The sequence below is a fragment of the Somniosus microcephalus genome, unplaced genomic scaffold, assembly GCF_052327205.1.
Source record: "Somniosus microcephalus isolate GS21.2 unplaced genomic scaffold, FLI_Smic_1.0 unresolved_chr8, whole genome shotgun sequence".
Taxonomy (NCBI): domain Eukaryota; kingdom Metazoa; phylum Chordata; class Chondrichthyes; order Squaliformes; family Somniosidae; genus Somniosus; species Somniosus microcephalus.
In genome coordinates this window covers 10,058,126-10,078,446 of record NW_028225186.1, presented here as the reverse complement: position 1 = coordinate 10,078,446, position 20,321 = coordinate 10,058,126, and positions in this window count along the sequence as shown.

Below are 20,321 nucleotides of genomic sequence, written 5' to 3'. Positions count from 1 at the left end.
TGTGTTCAGACAGGTGGTGGTCAAACGGTAAGTTTCTGTGTGTTCAGTCAGGTTGTGGTCAGTGGACCAGTTTCTGTGTGTTCCGTCAGTTTGTGGTCAGTTTGTCAGTTTGTGTGTGTTGCATCAAGTTGTTGTCATTGGGTCAGTTTCTGTGTGTTCAGTCCGGATTTGTTCAGTTGATCACTTTCTGTGTATTTGGCCAGGTTTTGGTCAATGGGTCAGTTTCAGTTTTTGTTCAGTGAGGTTTAGGTCAGTGGGTCTGTTTCTGTGTGTTCGGTCAGTTTGTGTTCAATGGGTCAGTTTCTGTGTGTTTGGTCAGGTTTGGTCAGCATGTCAGTTTCCGTTTTTGTTCGGTGAGGTTGTGGTCAGTGGGTCAATTTTTGTGTGTTCGATCAGTATTTAATCAGTGTGTCAGTTTATGTGTGCTCGGTCAGGTTGCAATCAGTGGGTCAATTTCTGTCTCTTCGGACAGGATCTGGTCAGTGGGTCAGTTTCCGTTTGTTTCATCAGACTGTTGTCAGTGGATCAGTTTCTGTCTGTTCGGTCATGATTTGTCCAGTGGGTCAAATTATGTCTGTTCAGTCAGGTTGTGGTCGCTGGGTCATTTTCTGTGTGCTCGGTCAGGTTGTGGTAAGCGGGCCAGTTTCTGTGTTTTCGGTCAGTTTGTGGTCAATTGTTCAGTTTCTATTTGTTTGGACAGGTGCTGGTCTGTAGGTCAGTTTCTGCATGTTCGATCAGTTTGTGGTCAATGGATCAGTTTCTGTGGTTTCTCTCAGTTTGTGGTCAGTGGATCAGTTTCTCTGTGTTCGGTCAAGTTGTTGTCAGTGTGTCAGATTCTGTGTGGTTAGATTGTGTTCAGTGTATCTCTTTCTGAGTGTTCAGTCAGGTTATGGTCAGAAGGTCAGTATCTGCGTGTTTGTTAATGTTTTAGTCAATGGGTCAGTTTCTGTGTGTTCTGTCAGGTTGTGGTCAGTGGATTAGTTTCTGTGTGTTTGGTCAGGTTGTGTACATTTGGTCACTTTCTGCGTGTTCGGTCAGGTTGTGGTCAGTGGGACAGTTTCTGTGTGCACTTTCAGGTTGTGATCAGTGGTTTAGTTTTGGTGTGTTCGATCAGTTGGTGGTAGTTTGGTCACTTTCAGTGTGTTCAGTCAGATTGTGGTCAATGGGTCAGTTTCTGTGTGTTCGGTCAGGATTTGTTCAGCCTGTTTGATTCTTTGTGATCGGTCAGGTTATGGTCACTGGTTCAGTTTCTCTGTGTTCGGACAGTTTGTGGTCAGCGGATCAGTTTACGTGTGTTTGTTCCATCTGTGGTCCTTGTGTCAGTTCCTGTGTGCTCGCTCAGTTTGTTGCGTTTGGGTCAGTTTCTGTGTGGTCAGTCAGGATTTGGTCAGTTTTTCAGTTTCTGTGTGATCGGCCAGGTTGTGGTCAGTGGTTCATTTTCTCTGAGTTCAGTCAGGATGTGTTCAGCGGGTAAGTTTCTGTGTTTGTGGTCAGCCTGTTGTCAGTGGGTCAGTGAATGTGTGCTAGGACAGGTGGTGGTCAGTGGGTCAGTTTCTGTGTGTTCAATCAGTTAGTGGTCAGTCGATAAGATTCTGTGGTTTCTGTCAGTGTGTGGTCAGTGGATCAGTTTCTCTGTGTTCAGTCAAGTTGTTGTCAGTGGGTCAGATTCTGTGTGGTCAGATTGTGGTCTGTGTATCAGTTCCTGAGTGTTCAGAAAGGTTATGGTCAGAAGGACAGTTTCTGCGTGTTTGGTTGTTTTTAGTCAATGGGTCAGTTTCTGTGTGTTCTGTCAGGTTGTGGTCAGTGGATTAGTTTGTGTTTGTTTGTCCAGGTTGTGGTCATTTGATCATTTTCTGTGTGTTCAGTCAGATTGTGGTCAGTGGGTCAGTTTCTGTGTGTTCTGTCAGGTTGTGGTCAGTGGATCTGTTTCTGTGGGATCAGTCAGTGTGTGGTCAGTGGATCAGTTCTGTCTGTTTGGTCAAGTTGTTGTCAGAGGTTCAGTTTCTGTGTGTTGAGTCAGGATTTGTTCAGTTGGTCAGTTTCTGCGTGTTTGGCAAGATTCTGGTCAATTGGTCATTTCCTGTGTGTTCAGTCAGGTTGTGGTAGGAAGGACAGTTTCTGTGAGCTCGGTCATGATATGGTCAATGGGTCAGTTTCAGTATTTTTTCGGTCAGGTTGTGGCCAATGTGTCAGTTTCTGTGTGTTCGGTCAGATTGTGGTCAGTGGGTCATTTCCTGTGTTTTCGGGCAGGTTATGGGCAGTGGGTCAGTCTCTCTGTGCTCAATCAGGTTGTGGTCAGTGGGTTACTTCCTGTACTTCCTGTCTGGTTATGTCAGTTGGTGACATTTTCTGTTTTCGATCAGTTTGTGAGCAGTGGGTCAGTTTTATTGTGCTCCGTCTGGTTTTGGCCAGTGGGCCATTCCTGTGTGTTCAGTCCATCTGTGGTTCTTGTGTCAGTTTCTGCGTGTTCGCTCAGTTTGTTGTCAATGGGTCAGTTTTTGTGTGGTCAGTCAGGATTTGGTCTGTGTTTCAGTTTCTGTGTGTTCGGTCAGGTTGTGTTCAGTGGTTCATTTTCTCTGATTTCAGTCAGGATGTTTTCAGTGGGTAAGTTTCTGTGTTTGTGGTCATACTGTTGTCAGTGGGCCAATTACTGTGTACTCGGACAGGTGGTGGTTAGTGGGTGAGTTTCTGTGTGTTAGGACAGGTGGTGATCAGTTTGTCAGTTTCTGTGTGTTCAATCAGGTTGTGGTCAGTGGGTTAGTTTTTGTGTGTTCGGTCATGGTGTTGTCAGTGTGTCAGTTTCTGTGTGTTCAGTCAGGTTGTGGTTAATGTATAAGGTTCTGTGTGTTCGCTCAGTTTGTGGTCAGTGGGCCAGTTTCTGTTTGTTTTGTCACACTGTTGTTAGTGGAACAGTTTCTGTGTGTTCGGTCAGGAATTGGTCAGTGGTTCAGTTTTTTAGCGTTCGGTCAGGTTGTGGTCAGTCGGTCAGTTTCTGTGTGCACCATCAGTTTGTGGTCAGTGGCTCAGCTTTGGTGTGGTCGGTCAGGTTGCAGTCATTTGGTCACTTTCAGTGTGTTCGGTCAGATTGTGGTCAATCGGCCAGTTCCTTTGTGATTGGACAAGATGTGGTCAGTGTGTCAGTTTCTGTGTGTTTGTTCAATATATGGTCAGTTGATGAGTTGTTGTGTGTTCAGTCAGTTTGTGGTCAGTGGATCAGTTTCTGTGTGTTCTGTCAGTATGCGGTCAGTGGGTCAGTTTCTGCCTGTTCGGTCAAGTTGTTGTCAGTGGTTCAGTTTCGGTGTGTTCTGTCAGGATTTGTTCAGTTGGTCAGTTTCTGTGTGTTTGTTCAGGTTGTGGTCAATGGGTCGGTTTCTGTATGTTCGGTCAGGTTGCAGTAGGAAGGTCAGTTTCTGTGTGTTCGGTCAGGTTGTGGTCTGTTTGTCAGTTTCAGTTTTTGTTCGGTGAGGTTGTGGTCAGTGGGTCAGTTTCTGTGTGTTCCGTCAGGATTTGGTCAGTGGGTCAGTTTCTGTGTGCTTGGTCAGGTTCTGGTAAGTAGTCCAGTTTCTGTGTGTTCCATCAGGTTGAGGTCAGTTGTCCAGTTTCTGTGTGTTTGGCCAGTTTGTGGTCAGTGGATCAGTTTGTGTGTGTTCGGTCAGGTTGTGTTCAGTGCATCAGTTTCTGTTTCTTCAGCCAGGTTGTGGGCAGTGGATCAGATTCTATGTATTTGTACAGGTGCTGGTCTGTGGGTCAGTTTCTGCATGTTCGGTCAGTTTGTCGCCAGTGGGTCAACGTCTGTGTGTTCATTCAGGTTGTGGTCAGTGTGTCAGTTTCTGTGTGCTCAGTCAGGATTTAGGCATTGTATAAGTTTCTGTGTGATCGGTCAGGTTGTGGTCAAAGGGTCAGTTTCTGAGTGTTCATTCAGGTTGTGCTTATTGTGTCAGTTTCTGTGCGTTCGGTCCGGTTGTGGTTATTGGGTCAGTTTCTGTGTGATCGGTCAGGATTTATTCAGTGTGTGAGTTTCTGTGTGATCGGTCAGGTTATGGTCAGTGGTTCAGTTTCCCTGTGTTCGGACAGGTTGTGGTCAGTGGGTCAGTTTCTGTGTGTTCGTTCCATCTGTGGTCCTTGTGTCAGTTACTGTGTGTTTGCTTAGTTTGTTGTCAATGGGTAAGTTTCTGTGTGGTCAGTTAGGATTTGGTCAGTGTTTCAGTTTGTGTGTCATCGGTCAAGTTGTGGTCAGTGGTTCATTTTCTCTGAGTTCAGTCAGGATGTATTCAGTGGGTAAGTTTCTGTGTTTGTGGTCAGACTGTTGTCAGTGGGTCAGTTAATGTGTGTTCGGACAGGCGGTGGTCAGCGGGTCAGTTTCTGTGTGTTAGGACAGGTGGTGATCAGTGGGCCAGTTTCTGTGTGTTCAATCAGTTTGTGGTCTGTAGATCAGTTTATGTGGTTTCCGTCAGTGTGTGGTCAGTGTGTCAGTTTCTCTGTGTTTGTTCAAGTTGTTGTGAGTGGGTCAGATTCTGTGTTGTCAGATTGTCGTCAGTGTATCAGGTTCTGAGCCTTTGGTCAGGTTATGCTCAGAAGGTCAGTTTGTGCGTGTTTGGCTGTGTTTTAGTCAATGGGTCAGTTTCTGTGTGTTCTGTCATATTGTGGTCAGTGGATTAGTTTCTGTGTGTTTGGTCAGGTTGTGGTCATTTGGTCACTTTCTGTGTGTTCGGTCAATTTATGGTCATTGGGTCAATTTCTGTGTGTTCTGTCAGGTTGTGGTCAGTGGATTAGTTTCTGTGTCTTTGGTAAGGTTGTGGTCATCTGGTCACTTTCTGTGTGTTGGGTCAAGTTGTGGTCAGTCGGTCAGTTTCTGCATGCACCATCAGGTTGTGATCAGTGGTTCAGTTTTGGTGTGTTCGGTCAGGTTATGGTCATTTGGTCACTTTCAGTGTGTTCGCTCAGATTGTGGCCAATGGGTCAGTTTCTGTGTGTTCGGACATGTTGTGGTCAGTGGGTCAGTTCCTGTGTGTTTGGTCAAGATATGGTCAGTTGATCAGTTTCTGTGTGTTCAGTCAGCTTGTGGTCAGTGGATCAGTTTCTATGGGTTCTGTCAGTGTGTGCTCAGCAGGTCAGTTTCTTTCTCTTTGGTCAAATTGTTGTCAGAGGTTCAGTTTCTTTGAGTTCTGTCAGGATTTGTTCAGTGGGTCAGTTTCTGTGTGTTCGGTCAGGTTGTGGTCAGTGGGTCAGTTTCAGTGTGCTCGGTCAGGTTCAAGTAAGTGGGCCACTTTCTGTGTGTTCTGTCAGTTTGTGGTCAGTGGATCAGTTTCAGTTTTTGTTCGGTGAGTTTGTGGTCAATGGGTCAGTTTGTGTTTGTTCAATCAGGTTGTGTTCAGTGCATCAGTTTCTGTGTCTTCAGCCAGTTTGTGGTTAGTGGGTCAGTTTCTATGCGTTTATTCAGGTGCTGGTCTGTGGGTCAGTTTCTGCATGTTCGGTCAGATTGTCGCCAGTGGCTCAACTTCTCTGTGTTCATTCATGTTGTGGTCAGTGTGTCAGTTTCTCTGTGCTCAGTCAGGAGTTGGTCATTGTGTCAGTTACTGTGTTTTCAGAAAGGATCTGGTCTGTGGGTCAGTTTCCATATGTTCTATCAGGTTGCGTTCAGTGGGGCAATTTCTGTGTTCTCGGTCAGGTTATGGTCAGTCGGTCAGTTTCTGTGTTCGGTCAGGTTGTGGTCAGTCGGTCAGTTTCTGTGTGTTCGGTCAGGACATGGTCAGAATGTCAGTTTCTGCGTGTTTGTTCAGGTTGCCGTCAGAGGCTCAGTCTGATTGAATTCGGCCAATATATGTTCAGTGGGCCAGTATCTGTTTGTTCGGTCAGGTGTAGTCAGTGGGTCAGATTCTTTGTGTTCAGTCAGGTTCTGGTCAGTGGGTCAGTTTCTGTGTGTTCAGTCAGGTTGTGGTCAGTGGGTAAGTTTATGTGTGTTCGGTCAGGATTTGGTCAGTGTGTCAATTTCTATGTGACCTTTATGATTTTGGTCAGTGGGTAAGTTTCTGTGTTTTTGGTGAGGTTGTGTTCAGTGGGTCAGTCTCTGTGGATTTGCTCCGGTTGTGGTCAGTGTGTCCGTTACTGTTTGTCCCGTCAGAATATGGTCAGATGGTCAGTTTCTGGGTAGTTGGTCAGGTTGTGATCAGTGGTTCCAATTGGTTGACTTTGGTCAGTATTTGGTCAGCGGACCAATTTCTGTTTGCTCGATAAGTTTTGGTCAGTTTCTGTGTGACCTGTCAGGTTGTGGTCAGTAGGTCAGTTTCCATTTGTTCGGTCAGGTTGTGGTCAGTGTGTCTGTTTCTGTGTGTTTGGTCAGGTTGTGTTCAGTGCGTCAATTTTTGTTTGTTCAGCCAGGTTTTGTTCAGCGGGTCTTTTTCTATTTGTTTTGACAGGTGCTGGTCCATGGGTCAGTTACTGTGTGCTCGGTCAGGTTTTGTCCGGGGGTCAGATTCTATGAGTTCATTCTGGATGTGTTCAGTGGGTCAGTTTCTGTGTGTTCAGTCAGGTTGTGTTCAGTGCGTCAGTTTCTGTGTGTTCAGCGAGGTTGTGGTCAGTGGGTCAGTTTCTATGTGTTTGGACAGGATCTGGTCAGTGGATCAATTAGTGTTTGTTTCATCTGTGGGTCTGTTTCTGCGTGTTCGGTCAGTTTGTCGCCAGTTGGTCAACTTCAGTGTGTTCATTCAGGTTGTGGTCAGTGTGTCAGTTTCTGTGTGCTCAGTCAGGAGTTGGTCATTGTGTCAGTTTCTGTGTGTTCGGTCAGGTTGTGGTCAGTTGGTCAGTTTCTCGGTGTTCATTCAGGTTGTGGTTATTGTGTCAGTTTCGGTGTGTTCGGTCAGGTTGTGGTCATTGGGTCAGTTTCTGTGTGATCGGTCATGATTTGGTCAGTGGGTCAGTTTCTGTGTGTTCATTCCGTCTGTGGTTCTTGTGTCAGTTTCTGCGTGTTCGCTCAGTTTGTTGTCAATGGGTCAGTTTTTGTGTGGTCAGTCAGGATTTGGTCTGTGTTTCAGTTTCTGTGTGTTCGGTCAGGTTGTGTTCAGTGGTTCATTTTCTCTGATTTCAGTCAGGATGTTTTCAGTGGGTAAGTTTCTGTGTTTGTGGTCATACTGTTGTCAGTGGGCCAATTACTGTGTACTCGGACAGGTGGTGGTTAGTGGGTGAGTTTCTGTGTGTTAGGACAGGTGGTGATCAGTTTGTCAGTTTCTGTGTGTTCAATCAGTTTGTGGTCAGTGGGTCAGTTTCTGTGTGTTCTGTCAGGTTGTGGTCAGTAGATTAGTTTATGTGTTTTTGTTCAGGTTGTGGTCATTTGGTCACTTTTTGTGTGTTCGGTCAGGTTGTGGCCAGTTGGTCAGTTCTGTATGCACCGCCAGGTTTTGATCAGTGGTTCACTTTTGGTGTGTTCGGTCAGTTTGTGGTCATTTGGTTACTTTCAGTGTGTTCGTTCAGATTGTGTCGAATGGGTCAGTTTCTGTGAGTTCGGAGAAGTTGTGGTCAGTGGGTCAGTACCTGTGTGTTTGGTATGGTCAGTTGACCAGTTTCTGTGTGTTCAGTCAGTTTGTCGTCAGTGGATCAGTTTCTATGGGTTCTGTCAGTTTGTGGTCAGTGGGTCAGTTTCTGTCTGTTTGATCGAATTGTTGTCAGAAGTTAATTTTCTTTGAGTTCTGTCAGGATTTGTTCAGTTGGTCAGTTTCTGAGTGTTTGGCCAGGTTGTGGTCATTGGGTCAGATTCTGTGTGTTCAATCAGGTTGTGGTCAGTGGGTTCGTTTTTGTGTGTTCGGTCATGGTGTTGTCAGTGTGTCAGTTTCTGTGTGTTCAGTCAGGTTGTGGTTAATGTTTAAGGTTCTGTGTGTTCGCTCAGGTTGTGGTCAGTGGGCCAGTTTCTGTTTGTTTCGTCACACTGTTGTTAGTGGATCAGTTTCTGTGTTTTCGGTCAGGAATTGGTAAGTGGTTCAGTTTTTGTGCGTTCGGTCAGGTTGTGGTCAGTCGGTCAGTTTCTGTGTGCACCATCAGTTTGTGGTCAGTGGCTCAGCTTTGGTGTGGTCGGTCAGGTTGCAGTCATTTGGTCACTTTCAGTGTGTTCGGTCAGATTGTGGTCAATCGGCCAGTTCCTTTGTGATTGGACAAGATGTGGTCAGTGTGTCAGTTTCTGTGTGTTTGTTCAATATATGGTCAGTTGATGAGTTTATGTGTGTTCAGTCAGTTTGTGGTCAGTGGATCAGTTTCTGTGGGTTCTGTCAGTATGCGGTCAGTGGGTCAGTTTCTGCCTGTTCGGTCAAGTTGTTGTCAGAGGTTCAGTTTCGGTGTGTTCTGTCAGGATTTGTTCAGTTGGTCAGTTTCTGTGTGTTTGGTCAGGTTGTGGTCAATGGGTCGGTTTCTGTGTGTTCGGTCAGGTTGCAGTAGGAAGGTCAGTTTCTGTGTGTTCGTCAGGTTGTGGTCTGTTTGTCAGTTTCAGTTTTTGTTCGGTGAGGTTGTGGTCAGTGGGTCAGTTTCTGTGTGTTCCGTCAGGATTTGGTCAGTGGGTCAGTTTCTGATTGTTCGATCAGGTTCTGGTCAGTGGGTCAGTTTCTGTGTGCTTGGTCAGGTTCTGGTAAGTAGTCCAGTTTCTGTGTGTTCCATCAGGTTGAGGTCAGTGGGCCAGTTTCTGTGTGTTTGGCCAGTATGTGGTCAGTGGATCAGTTTGTGTGTGTTCGGTCAGGTTGTGTTCAGTGCATCAGTTTCTGTTTCTTCAGCCAGGTTGTGGGCAGTGGATCAGATTCTATGTATTTGTACAGGTGCTGGTCTGTGGGTCAGTTTCTGCATGTTCGGTCAGTTTGTCGCCAGTGCGTCAACATCTGTGTGTTCATTCAGGTTGTGGTCAGTGTGTCAGTTTCTGTGTGCTCAGTCAGGATTTAGGCATTGTATAAGTTTCTGTGTGTTCGGTCAGGTTGTGGTCAAAGTGTCAGTTTCTGAGTGTTCATTCAGGTTGTGCTTATTGTGTCAGTTTCTGTGCGTTCGGTCCGGTTGTGGTTATTGGGTCAGTTTCTGTGTGATCGGTCAGGATTTATTCAGTGTGTGAGTTTCTGTGTGATCGGTCAGGTTATGGTCAGTGGTTCAGTTTCTCTGTGTTCGGAGAGGTTGTGGTCAGTGGGTCAGTTTCTGTGTGTTCGTTCCATCTGTGGTCCTTGTGTCAGTTACTGTGTGTTTGCTTAGTTTGTTGTCAATGGGTCAGTTTCTGTGTGGTCAGTTAGGATTTGGTCAGTGTTTCAGTTTCTGTGTAATCGGTCAGGTTGTGGTCAGTGATTCATTTTCTCTGAGTTCAGTCAGCATGTATTCAGTGGGTAAGTTTCTGTGTTTGTGGTCAGACTGTTGTCAGTGAGTCAGTTAATGTGTGTTCGGACAGGTGGTGGTCAGTGGGTCAGTTTCTGTGTGTTAGGACAGGTGGTGATCAGTGGGCCAGCTTCTGTGTGTTCAATCAGTTTGTGGTCTGTAGATCAGTTTATGTGGTTTCCGTCAGTGTGTGGTCAGTGGGTCAGTTTCTCTGTGTTTAGTCAAGTTGTTGTGAGTGGGTCAGATTCTGTGTTGTCAGATTGTCGTCAGTGTATCAGGTTCTGAGCCTACGGTCAGGTTATGCTCAGAAGGTCAGTTTCTGCGTGTTTGGCTGTGTTTTAGTCAATGGGTCAGTTTCTGTGTGTTCTGTCATGTTGTGGTCAGTGGATTAGTTTCTGTGTGTTTGGTCAGGTTGAGGTCATTTGGTCACTTTCTGTGTGTTCGGTCAATTTATGGTCATTGGGTCAATTTCTGTGTGTTCTGTCAGGTTGTGGTCAGTGGATTAGTTTCTGTGTCTTTGGTAAGGTTGTGGTCATCTGGTCACTTTCTGTGTGTTGGGTCAGTTTGTGGTCAGTCGGTCAGATTCTGTATGCACCATCATGTTGTGATCAGTGGTTCAGTTTTGGTGTGTTCGGTCAGGTTATGGTCATTTGGTCACTTTCAGTGTGTTCGCTCAGATTGTGGCCAATGGGTCAGTTTCTGTGTGTTCGGACATGTTGTGGTCAGTGGGTCAGTTCCTGTGTGTTTGGTCAAGATATGGTCAGTTGATCAGTTTCTGAGTGTTCAGTCAGCTTGTGACCAGTGGCTCAGGTTCTGTGTCTTTGGACAGGTGGTTGTCTGAGGTTCAATTTTTGTATGTTCGTTCAGGTTGTGGTCATTGTGTCAGTTTCGGTTTTTTCGGTCAGTATGTGGTCAGTGGGTCAGTTTGTGTGTGGTCGGCCAGGATTTGGTCAGTGTGTCAATTTCTGTGTGGTGAGTCAGTTTGTGAACAGTGGATCAGTTTCTGGGTGTTCGGTTAGGTTCTGGACAATGGCTCAGTTTCTGTGTGTTCGGTCAGTTTGTGGTCAGTTGGTCAGTTTCTGTGTGTTTGGTCAGGTTGTGGTCAGTGGGTCAGTTATTGTGTGTTTGGTCAGGTTGTGGTCAGTGGGTCAGGTTCTGTGTGTTCGGTCAGGTTGTGGTCAATGTGTAAGCTTGTGTGTGTTTGGTCAGGTTGTGGTCAGTGGGTCAGTTACAGTGTGCTCGGCCAGATTTTGGTCAGTGGGTCACATTCTGTGAGTTCATTCAGGATGTGTTCAGTGGGTCTGATTCTGTGTATTCATTCAGGTTGTGGTCAGTGGATCAATTTCTGTCGATTCCTTCAGGTTGTGGTCAGTGGGACAGTTTCTGTGTGTTCAGTCAAGTTTTTGTCAGTGTTCCAATTGCTCTGTGTTCGGTCAGAATTTGTTCAGTTTGTCATTTTCTGTGTTTTTGGCCAGGTTGTGGTCAATGGGTCAGTTTCGGTGTTCTCGGTCAGATAGTGGTCTGTGTGTCAGTTTCAGTGTTTGTTCGGTCAGGTTGTCGTCAATGAGTCAGTTTCTGTGTGCTCGGGCATATTGTGTTCTGTGGGTCAGTTTCTGTGTGTTTGGTCAGGATTTGGTCCGTGGGTCAGTTTGTGTGTGCTCAGTAAGGATGTGGACCGTGGGTTAATTTCTGTGTGCTTGGACAGGTGGTGGTTATTGGGACAGTTTCTGTGTGTTCGGGCAGGAGGTCATCATTGGGTCAGTTTCTGTCTGTTCGCTTAAGTTATGGCCATTGGGTCAGTTTCTGTGTGTTCGATCCGTATTTGTTCAGTTGGCCACTTGCTGTTTTTTTGGCCAGGTTGTCGTCAATGGGTCAGTTTTGTTGTGTTTGTTCAGGTTGTGGTCAGTGGGTCAGTTTCTGTGTGTTCAGTCACGTTATGGTCAGTGGATCAGTTTCTTTGTTTCGTTATACTGTGGTCAGTGGGTCAGTCTCTGTGTGTTCGGTCAATATGTGGTCAGTGGGTCAGCTTCTGTTTGTTGCATGAGGTTGAGGTCACTGGGTCAGTTTCTGTGTCTTCCATCAGGTTGTGGTCAATGGGTCAGTTTTTTGTGTTCGGTCAGGTTATGTTAAGTGGGACAGTTTCTGTGTGTTTTGTCAAATTGTCGTCAGTTTGCCAGTTTCTGTGTGCTCGGTCAGTATTTGTTCAGTGGTTCAGTTTGTCTGTGTTCCATCAGGTTGTGGTCAGTGAGTCAGTTTCTGTGTGTTCCATCAGGTTGTGCTCAGTGGGTCCGTTTGCATGTGATCGGTCAGGTTGTAGTCAGTGTGTCAGATTCTGTGAGTGCATCCAGGTTGTAGTCAGTGTGTCAGTTTCTGTGCGTTCCATCAAGTTGTGTTCAGTGGGCCAGTTGCTTTGTGTTCGGTCAGCTTGTTGTCAGTGGGGCAGTTTGTGTGTGTTTGTTCATGTTGTGTTCAGTGTTTCAGTTTCTGTGTGTTCAGCCAGATTGTGGTCAGTGGGTAAGTTTCCGTGTGTTTGGACAGGTGCTGGTCTGAGGGTCAATTTTTCTGTGTTCATTCAGGTTGTGGTCATTGTTTCCGTTTTTGTGTGTATGGTCAGCTTTGAGTCAGTGGGTCATTTTCTGTGTGTTCATTCAGGTTGTGGTTATTGTGTCAGTTTCAGTGCTTTCGGTAAGGTTGTGGTCAGTGGGACAGTTTCTGTGTGATCGGTCAGGATTTGGTCAGTGTGTCAGTTAATGTGTAATGAGTCAGGTTGTGGTCAGTGGTTCAGATTTTGTGTGTTCAGTCAGGATTTGGTCAGTGGGTCAGATCTGTGTGTTCTGTCAGGTTGTGGTCAATGGGTCAGTTTCTATCTGCTCCATCTGCCTGTGGTACGTGAGCCAGTTTCTGAGTGTTCCGTCAGGTTGTGGTCAGTGGTTCAGTTTCTTTGTGTTTGGTCAAGCTGTAGTCAGTGGCTCCCTTTCTGTGAGATTGTTCAGGTTGTGATCATTGTGTCAGTTTCTGTGTGTTATTCCAGGTTGTGGTCAGTGGGTCATTTTCAGTGCGTTCAGTCAGGACTTGGTCACTGTGTCAGTTTTTGCGTATTCAGTCAGGTTGAGGTCAGTCTGACAGTTTCTGTGTGTTCGGTCAGGTTGTGGGCAGTGTGTCAGTTTCTGTGTGTTCGGTCAGTTTATGGTCAGTTGGTCAGTTTCTGTGTGTTCAGCCAGGTTGTAGTCAGTGGGTCAATTTCTGTGTGTTCCATCAGGTTGTGTTCAGTGGGCCAGTTCCTGTGTGTTTAGCCAAGTTGTGGTCAGTGGGTCATTTTCTGTGTGGTTGGACAGATGCTGGTCTGAGGGTCAATTTTTGTGTGTTCGTTCAGGTTGTGGTCATTGTGTCAGTTTCTGCGTGTATGGTTAGATTTGTGTCAGTGGGTCATTTTCTGTGTGTTCATTCAGGTTGTGGTTATTGTGTCAGTTCCGGTATTTTCAGTCAGGTTGTGGTCAGTGGGACAGCTTCTGTGTGTTCGGTCAGGATTTGGTCAGTGTGTCAATTTATGTATGTTCAGGCAGGTTGTGGTCTGTGGGTCAGTTTCTGTGAATTCGTTCCATTTGTTGTCAATGCGTCAGTTTATGTGTGCACGTTCAGGTTGTGGTCAATGTCTCAGTTTCTGTGAGTTCCTTCATGTTGTGGTCATTGTGTCAGTCTTTGTGTGCTCAGTCAGGTTGTGGTCATTGTGTCAGTTTCTGTGTGTTCAGCCAGGAGTTTGGGTAGTGTTTCAATTTCTGCGTGTTCGGTCAGTTTGTGGTCAGTTTGTGGTCTATTGGTCAGTCTCTGTGTGTTCGGTCAGGTTCTGGTCAGTGGGTCAGTTACTGTGTGTTTGGTCAGGTTGTGGTCAGTGGGTTAGCTTCTGTGTGTTCTGGTCAGGTTGTGGTCAGTGAGTAAGGTTGTGTGTGTTTGAACAGGTTGTGGTCAGTGGGCCATTTAGAGTGTTCTCAGTCAGGTTTTGGTCAGTGGGTCTGATTCTGTGAGTTCATTCAGGATGTGTTCAGTGGGTCAGTTTATGTGTGTTCATTCAGGTTGTGGTCAGTGGATCAATTTCTGTCGATTCCTTAAATTGTGGTCAGTGGGACAGTTTCGGTGTATTCAGTCAGGTTTTTGTCAGAGTTCCATTTTCTGTGTGTTCGGTCAGGATTTGTTCAGTTGGTCACTTTCTTTTTTTTGTCCAGGTTGTGGTCAATGGGTCAGTTTCGGTGTTCTCGGTCAGATAGTGGTCAGTTTGTCAGTTTCAGTGTTTGTTCTGTCAGGTTGTGGTCAATGGGTCAGTTTCTGTGTGCTCGGGGATTTTGTGTTCTGTGGGTTAGTTTCTGTGTGTTTGGTCAGGATTTGGTCCGTGGGTCACTTTCTGTGTGCTCAGTAAGGATGTGGACCGTGGGGCAATTTATGTGTGCTCGAACAGGTGGTGGTCATTCGGAAATTTTCTCTGTGTTCATGCAGGAGGTCATCATTGGGTTAGTTTCTGTCTGTTCAATCAGGTTGTGGTCAGTGGATCAGTTTCTGTGGGTTCCGTCAGTGTCTGTTCAGTGCATCAGTTTCTGTGTGTTCAGTCAAGTTATTGTCATTGGGTCAGTTTCTGTGTTTGCGGTACGTATTTGTTCAGTTGGCCACTTTCTGTGTGTTTGGCCAGGTTGTGGTCAATGGGTCAGTTTTGTTGTGTTCGGTCAGTTTGTGTTCAGGGGGTCATTTTCTGTGTGTTCAGTCATTTTATGGTCAGTTTGTCAGTTTCTGTGTGTTCGGTCAGTTTATGGTCAATGGGTCAGTTTCTGTGTGTTCAGTAACTTCATGGTCAATGGGTCAGTTTCTGTGTGTTCGGTCAGGTTGTGTTCATTTCGTCAGTTTCTGTGTGCTCGGTCAGGTTGTGATCAATGGTTAGTTTCTGTCTGTTTTGACAGGATCTGGTCAGTGAGTCAGTTTCTGTATGTTTTGTCATACTGTTGTCAGTGGGTCAGTTTCTGTGTGTTCAGTCAGGGTTTGTTCAGTGGTTCAGTTTCTGTGTGTTCGGTCAGGTTGTAGTCATTGGGTCAGTTTCTGTGTGTTCAGGCAGGTTGTGATCAGTGGGCCAGTTTTTTGTGATTTTTTTCCATTTGTGGTCATTGTGTCTGTTTCTTTTTTTCGGTCAGGTTGTGGTCAATGGCTCAGCTTCTGTGAGTTTGTTCATGATGTGTTCATTCTGTCAGTCGCTTTGTGCTCGGTCAGGTTGTGGTCATTGTGTCAGTTTCTGTATGTTTGGTCAGTTTTGAGTCAATGGGTCATGTTCTGTGTGTTCATTTATGTTGTGGATATTGTATCAGTTTTGGAGTTTTCAGTCAGGTTGTGGTCAGTGGGACACTTTCTGTGCGATCGGTCAGGATTTGATCAGTGTATCAGTTTCTGTGTGGTGATTCAGGTTGCGGTCACTGGTTCCGTTTCTGTGTGTTCAGGCAGGTTGTGGTCAGTTGGCCAGTTTTGTGTGAATTCGTTCCATTTGTTGTCATTGTGTCTGTTTTTGTGTTTTCGGTCAGGTTGTGGTCAATGGCTCAGTTTCTGCGAGTTCGTTCATGTTGTGGTTATTGTGTCAGTCGTTATGTGCTCGGTCAGGTTGTGGTCAGTGTGTCAGTTTCTGCGCGTTCAGTCAGGATTTGTTCAGTGTGTCAGTTTCTGTGTGTTCAGTCAGATTGAGGTCAGTGTGACAGTTTCTGTGTGTTCAGTCAGTTTGTGGTCAGTTGGTCAGTTTCTGTGAGTTTGGTCAGGTCGTGGTCAGTGGGACAGTTACTGTGTGTTTGGCCAGGTTGTGGTCAGGGGGTCAGTTTCTGTGTGTTCCATCAGGTTGAGGTCAGTGTGTCAGTTTCTGTGTGTTCCATCAGGTTGTGGTCAATGTGTCAGTTTTGTTGTGTTCGGTCAGGTTGTGCTCAGTGGGTCCGTTTCTGTGTGTTCAGTCATTTTCTGGTCAGTTTGTCAGTTTCTGTGTGTTCGGTCAGGTTATGGTCAATGGGTCAGTTTCTGTGTATTCAGTCATTTTATTGTCAGTGGGTCAGTTTCTGTGTGTTCGGTCAGGTTGTGCTCAATGGGTCAGTTTCTGTGTGTTCGGTCAGGTTGTGTTCAGCTTTTCAGTTTCTGTGTGCTCTATCATGTTGTGATCAGTGGGTCAGTTTCTGTCTGTTCTGAAAGGATCTGGTCAATGGGTCAGTTTCTGTTTGATTCGTCATAATGTTGTCAGTGGGTCAGATTTCGTGTGTTCAGTCAGGATTTGTTCAGTGCTTCAGTTTCCGTGTGTTCGGTCAGCTTGTGGTCAGTGGGTCAGTTTGCATGTGTTCGGTCAGGTTGTGTTCAGTGTATCAGTTGCTGTGTGTTCAGCCAGGTTGTGGTTAGTGGGTCATTTTCTGTGTGTTTGGACAGGTGATGGTCTGAGGGTCAAGTTTTGTGTGTTCGTTCAGGTTGTGGTCATTGTGTCAGTTTCTGTGTTTTTGGTCAGTTTTGAGTCAGTGGGTCATTTTCTGTGTGTTCATTCAGGTTATGGTTATTGTGTCAGTTTTGGTGTTTATGGTCAGGTTGTGGTCATTGCGTCAGTTTCTGTGTGTTTGGTCAGGATTTGGTCCGTGGATCAGTTTCTGTGTGCTCAGTAACGATGTGGACCATGGGTCAATTTCTGTGTGCTCGGACAGGTGGTGGTCATTGGGAAAGTTTCTGTGTGTTCGGCAGGAGGTCATCATTGGGTTAGTTTCTGTCTGTTCAGTCAGGTTGTGTTCAGTGGTTCAGTTTCTGTGGGTTCCATCAGTGTGTGGTCAGTGTGCCAGTTTCTGTGTGTTCGGTCAAGTTATTGTCATTGTGTCAGTTTCTGTGTTTGCGGTCCGTATTTGTTCAGTTGGCCACTTTCTGTGCGTTTGGCCAGGTTGTGGTCAATGGGTCAGTTTTGTTGTGTTCGGTCAGGTTGTGGTCAGGGGTTTGTTTCTGTGTGTTCCATCAGGTTGAGGTCAGTGGGTCAGTTTCTGTGTGTTTCTTCATGTTGTGGTCAATGGGTCAGTTTTGTTGTGTTCGGTCAGGTTTTGTTCACTGGGTCAGTTTCTGTGTGTTCAGTCATGTTATGGTGAGTTTGTCAGTTTCTGTGTGTTCGGTCAGGTTGTGATCAGTCGTCCAGTTTCTGTCAGTTCTGACAGGATCTGGTCATTGGGTCAGTTTCTGTTTGTTTCGTCATACTGTTGTCAGTGGGTCAGTTTCTGTGTGTTCAGTCAGGGTTTGTTCAGTGGTTCAGTTTCTGTGTGTTCGGTCAGGTTGTGGTCATTGGGTCAGTGTCTGTGTATTCCATCAGGTTGTCGTCAGTGGGTCAGTTTCTGGGTGTTCTGTCAGTTTGTGATCAGTAGGTCAGTTTGCATGTGTCTGGTCAGGTTGTGTTCATTTTGTCAGTTTCTGTGTGCTCGGTCAGGTTGTGATCAGTGCTTCAGTTTCTGTCTGTTCTGACAGGATCTGGTCAGTGGGTCAGATTCTGTTTGTTTCGTCATACTGTTGTCAGTGGGTCAGTTTCTGTGTGTTCAGTCAGGGTGTGGTCAGTGGGTCAGTTTCTGTGTGTTCGGTCAGTTTGTGGTCACTTGGTCATTTTCTGTGCATTCAGTCAGGACTTGGTCACTGTGTCAGTTTTTGTGTGTTCAGTCAGATTGAGGTCAGTTTGAAACTTGCTGTGAGTTTGGTCAGGTTGCTGGCAGTGTGTCAGTTTCTGTGTGTTCGGTCAGGTTGTAGTCATTGGGTCAGTTTCTGTGTGTTCAGGCAGGTTGTGGTCAGTGGGCCAGTTTTTTGTGAATTTTTTACATTTGTGGTCATTGTGTCTGTTTCTTTTTTTCGGTCAGGTTGTGGTCAATGGCTCAGCTTCTGTGAGTTTGTTCATGATGTGTTCATTCTGTCAGTCGCTTTGTGCTCGGTCAGGTTGTGGTCAGTGTGTCAGTTTCTGTGTGCTCAGTCAGATTGAGGTCAGTGTGACAGTTTCTGTGTTTTAGGTCAGGTTGTGGGCAGTGTGTCAGTTTCTGTGTGTTCGGTCAGTTTGTGGTCACTTGGTCATTTTCTGTGCATTCAGTCAGGACTTGGTCACTGTGTCAGTTTTTGTGTGTTCAGTCAGATTGAGGTCAGTTTGAAACTTGCTGTGAGTTTGGTCAGGTTGCTGGCAGTGTGTCAGTTTCTCTGTGTTCGGTCAGTTAGTGATCAGTTGGTCATTTTTTGTGTGTTCGGTCAGGTTCTGGTCAGTGGGTCAGTTACTGTGTGTTTGGTCAGGTTGTGGTCAGGGGGTCAGTTTCTGTGTGTTCCATCAGGTTGACGTCAGTGGGTCAGTTTCTTTGTGTTCCATCAGGTTGTGGTCAATGTATCAGTTTTGTTGTGTTCGGTCAGGTTGTGTTCAGTGGGTCAGTTTCTGTGTGTTCAGTCATTTTATGGTCAGTTTGTCAGTTTCTGCGTTTCGGTCAGGTTATTTTCAATGGGTCAGTTTCTGTGTATTCAGTCATTTTATTGTCAGTGTGTCAGTTTCTGTGTGTTCGCTCAGGTTGTGGTCAATGTTTCAGTTTCTGTGTGTTCGGCCAGGTTGTGTTCAGTTTGTCAGTTTCTGTGTGCTCGATCAGTTTGTGATCAGTGGGTCAGTTTCTATCTGTTCTGAAATGATCTGGTCTGTGGGTCAGTTTCTGTTTGTTTCGTCATACCGTTGTCAGTGGGTCAGTCTCTGTGTGTTCAGTCAGGGTTTGTTCAGTGGTTCCGTTTCGGTGTGTTCTGTCAGCCTGTGGTCAGTGGGTTAATTTCTGTGTGTTCCATCAGGTTGTGGTCAGTGGGTCAGTTTCTGTGTGTTTTGTCAGTTTGTGGGCAGTAGGTCTGTTTGCATGTGTTCGGTCAGGTTGTGTTCAGTATATCAGTTGCTGTGTGTTCAGCCAGGTTCTGGTCAGTTGGTCATTTTCTGTGTTTGGACAGGTGATGGTCTGAGAGTCAATTTTTGTGTGTTCGTTCAGGTTGTGGTCATTGTGTCAGTTTATGTGTTTTTTGTCAGTTTTGAGTCACTGGTTCATTTTCTGTGTGTTCATTCAGGTTATGGTTATTGTGTCCGTTTTGGTGTTTTCGGTCAGGTTGTGTTCAATGGGTCAGTTTCTGTGTGTTCAGTCATTTTATGGTCAGTTTGTCAGTTTCTGCGTTTCGGTCAGGTTATTTTCAATGGGTCAGTTTCTGTGTATTCAGTCATTTTATTGTCAGTGTGTCAGTTTCTGTGTGTTCGCTCAGGTTGTGGTCAATGTTTCAGTTTCTGTGTGTTCGGCCAGGTTGTGTTCAGTTTGTCAGTTTCTGTGTGCTCGATCAGTTTGTGATCAGTGGGTCAGTTTCTATCTGTTCTGAAATGATCTGGTCTGTGGGTCAGTTTCTGTTTGTTTCGTCATACCGTTGTCAGTGGGTCAGTCTCTGTGTGTTCAGTCAGGGTTTGTTCAGTGGTTCCGTTTCGGTGTGTTCTGTCAGCCTGTGGTCAGTGGGTTAATTTCTGTGTGTTCCATCAGGTTGTGGTCAGTGGGTCAGTTTCTGTGTGTTCTGTCAGTTTGTGGACAGTAGGTCTGTTTGCATGTGTTCGGTCAGGTTGTGTTCATTATATCAGTTGCTGTGTGTTCAGCCAGGTTCTGGTCAGTTGGTCATTTTCTGTGTTTGGACAGGTGATGGTCTGAGAGTCAATTTTTGTGTGTTCGTTCAGGTTGTGGTCATTGTGTCAGTTTATGTGTTTTTTGTCAGTTTTGAGTCAATGGTTCATTTTCTGTGTGTTCATTCAGGTTATGGTTATTGTGTCCGTTTTGGTGTTTTCGGTCAGGTTGTGGTCAGTGGGACAGTTTATGTGTGATTGGTCCGTATTTGATCAGTGTGTCAGTTTCTGTGTGGTGGGTCAGTTTGTGGTCAGTGGTTCCGTTTCTGTGTGTTTGGTCAGGATGTGGTCAGTGGTTCAGTTTCTGTGTGTTCAGTCAGGACTTGGTCACTTTGTCAGTTTCTGTGTGTTCAGTCAGGACTTGGTCACTTTGTCAGTTTTTGTGTGCTCAGTCAGGTTGAGGTCAGTGTGACATTTTCTGTGTGTTCGGTCAGGTTGTGGGCAGTGTGTCAGTTTCTGTGTGTTCGTTCAGTTTGTGGTCAGTTGGTCAGTTTATGTGTGTTCAGCCATGTTGTAGTCAGTGGGTCAGTTCCTTTGTGTTCCATCAGGTTGTGTTCAGTGGGCCAGTTCCTGTGTGTTCAGCCAATTGTGGTCAGTGGGTCATTTTCTGTGTGGCTGGACAGGTGCTGGTCTGAGGGTCAATTTTTGTGTGCTCGTTCAGGTTTTGGTCATTGTGTCAGTTTCTGTGTCTATGGTCAGATTTGTGTCAGTGGGTCATTTTCTTTGTGTTCATTCAGGTTGTGGTTATTGTGTCAGTTCCAGTGTTTTCAGTCAATTTTGGTCAGTGTGTCAGTTTATGTGTGTTCAGGCAGGTTGTGGTCAGTGGGACAGTTTCTGTGAATTCGTTCCATTTTTTGTCAATGTGTCAGTTTATGTGTCTACGGTCTGGTTGTGGTCATTGTGTCAGTTCCTGTGTGTTCAGTTAGGAGTTGGGCAGTATGTCAGTTTTGGTGTGTTCGGTCAGTTTGTGGTCAGTTGATCAGTCTCTGTGTGTTCGGTCAGGTTGTGGTCAGTGGGTCAGTTACTGTGTGTTTGGTCAGGTTATGGTCAATGTGTCAGGTTCTGTATGTTCTGGTCAGGTTGTCGTCAGTGGGTTATTTTGTGTGTGTTTGAACACGTTGTGGTCACTGGGTCAGTTACAGTGTGCTCAGACATGTTTTGATCAGTGGGTCAAATTCTGTGAGTTCATTCAGGATGTGTTCAGTGGGTCAGTTTATGTGTGATCATTCAGGTTGTGGTCACTGCATCAATTTATGTCGAATCCTTAAGTTTGTGGTCAGTGGGACAGCTCGGTGCATTCAGTCAAGTTTTTGTCAGTCTTCCA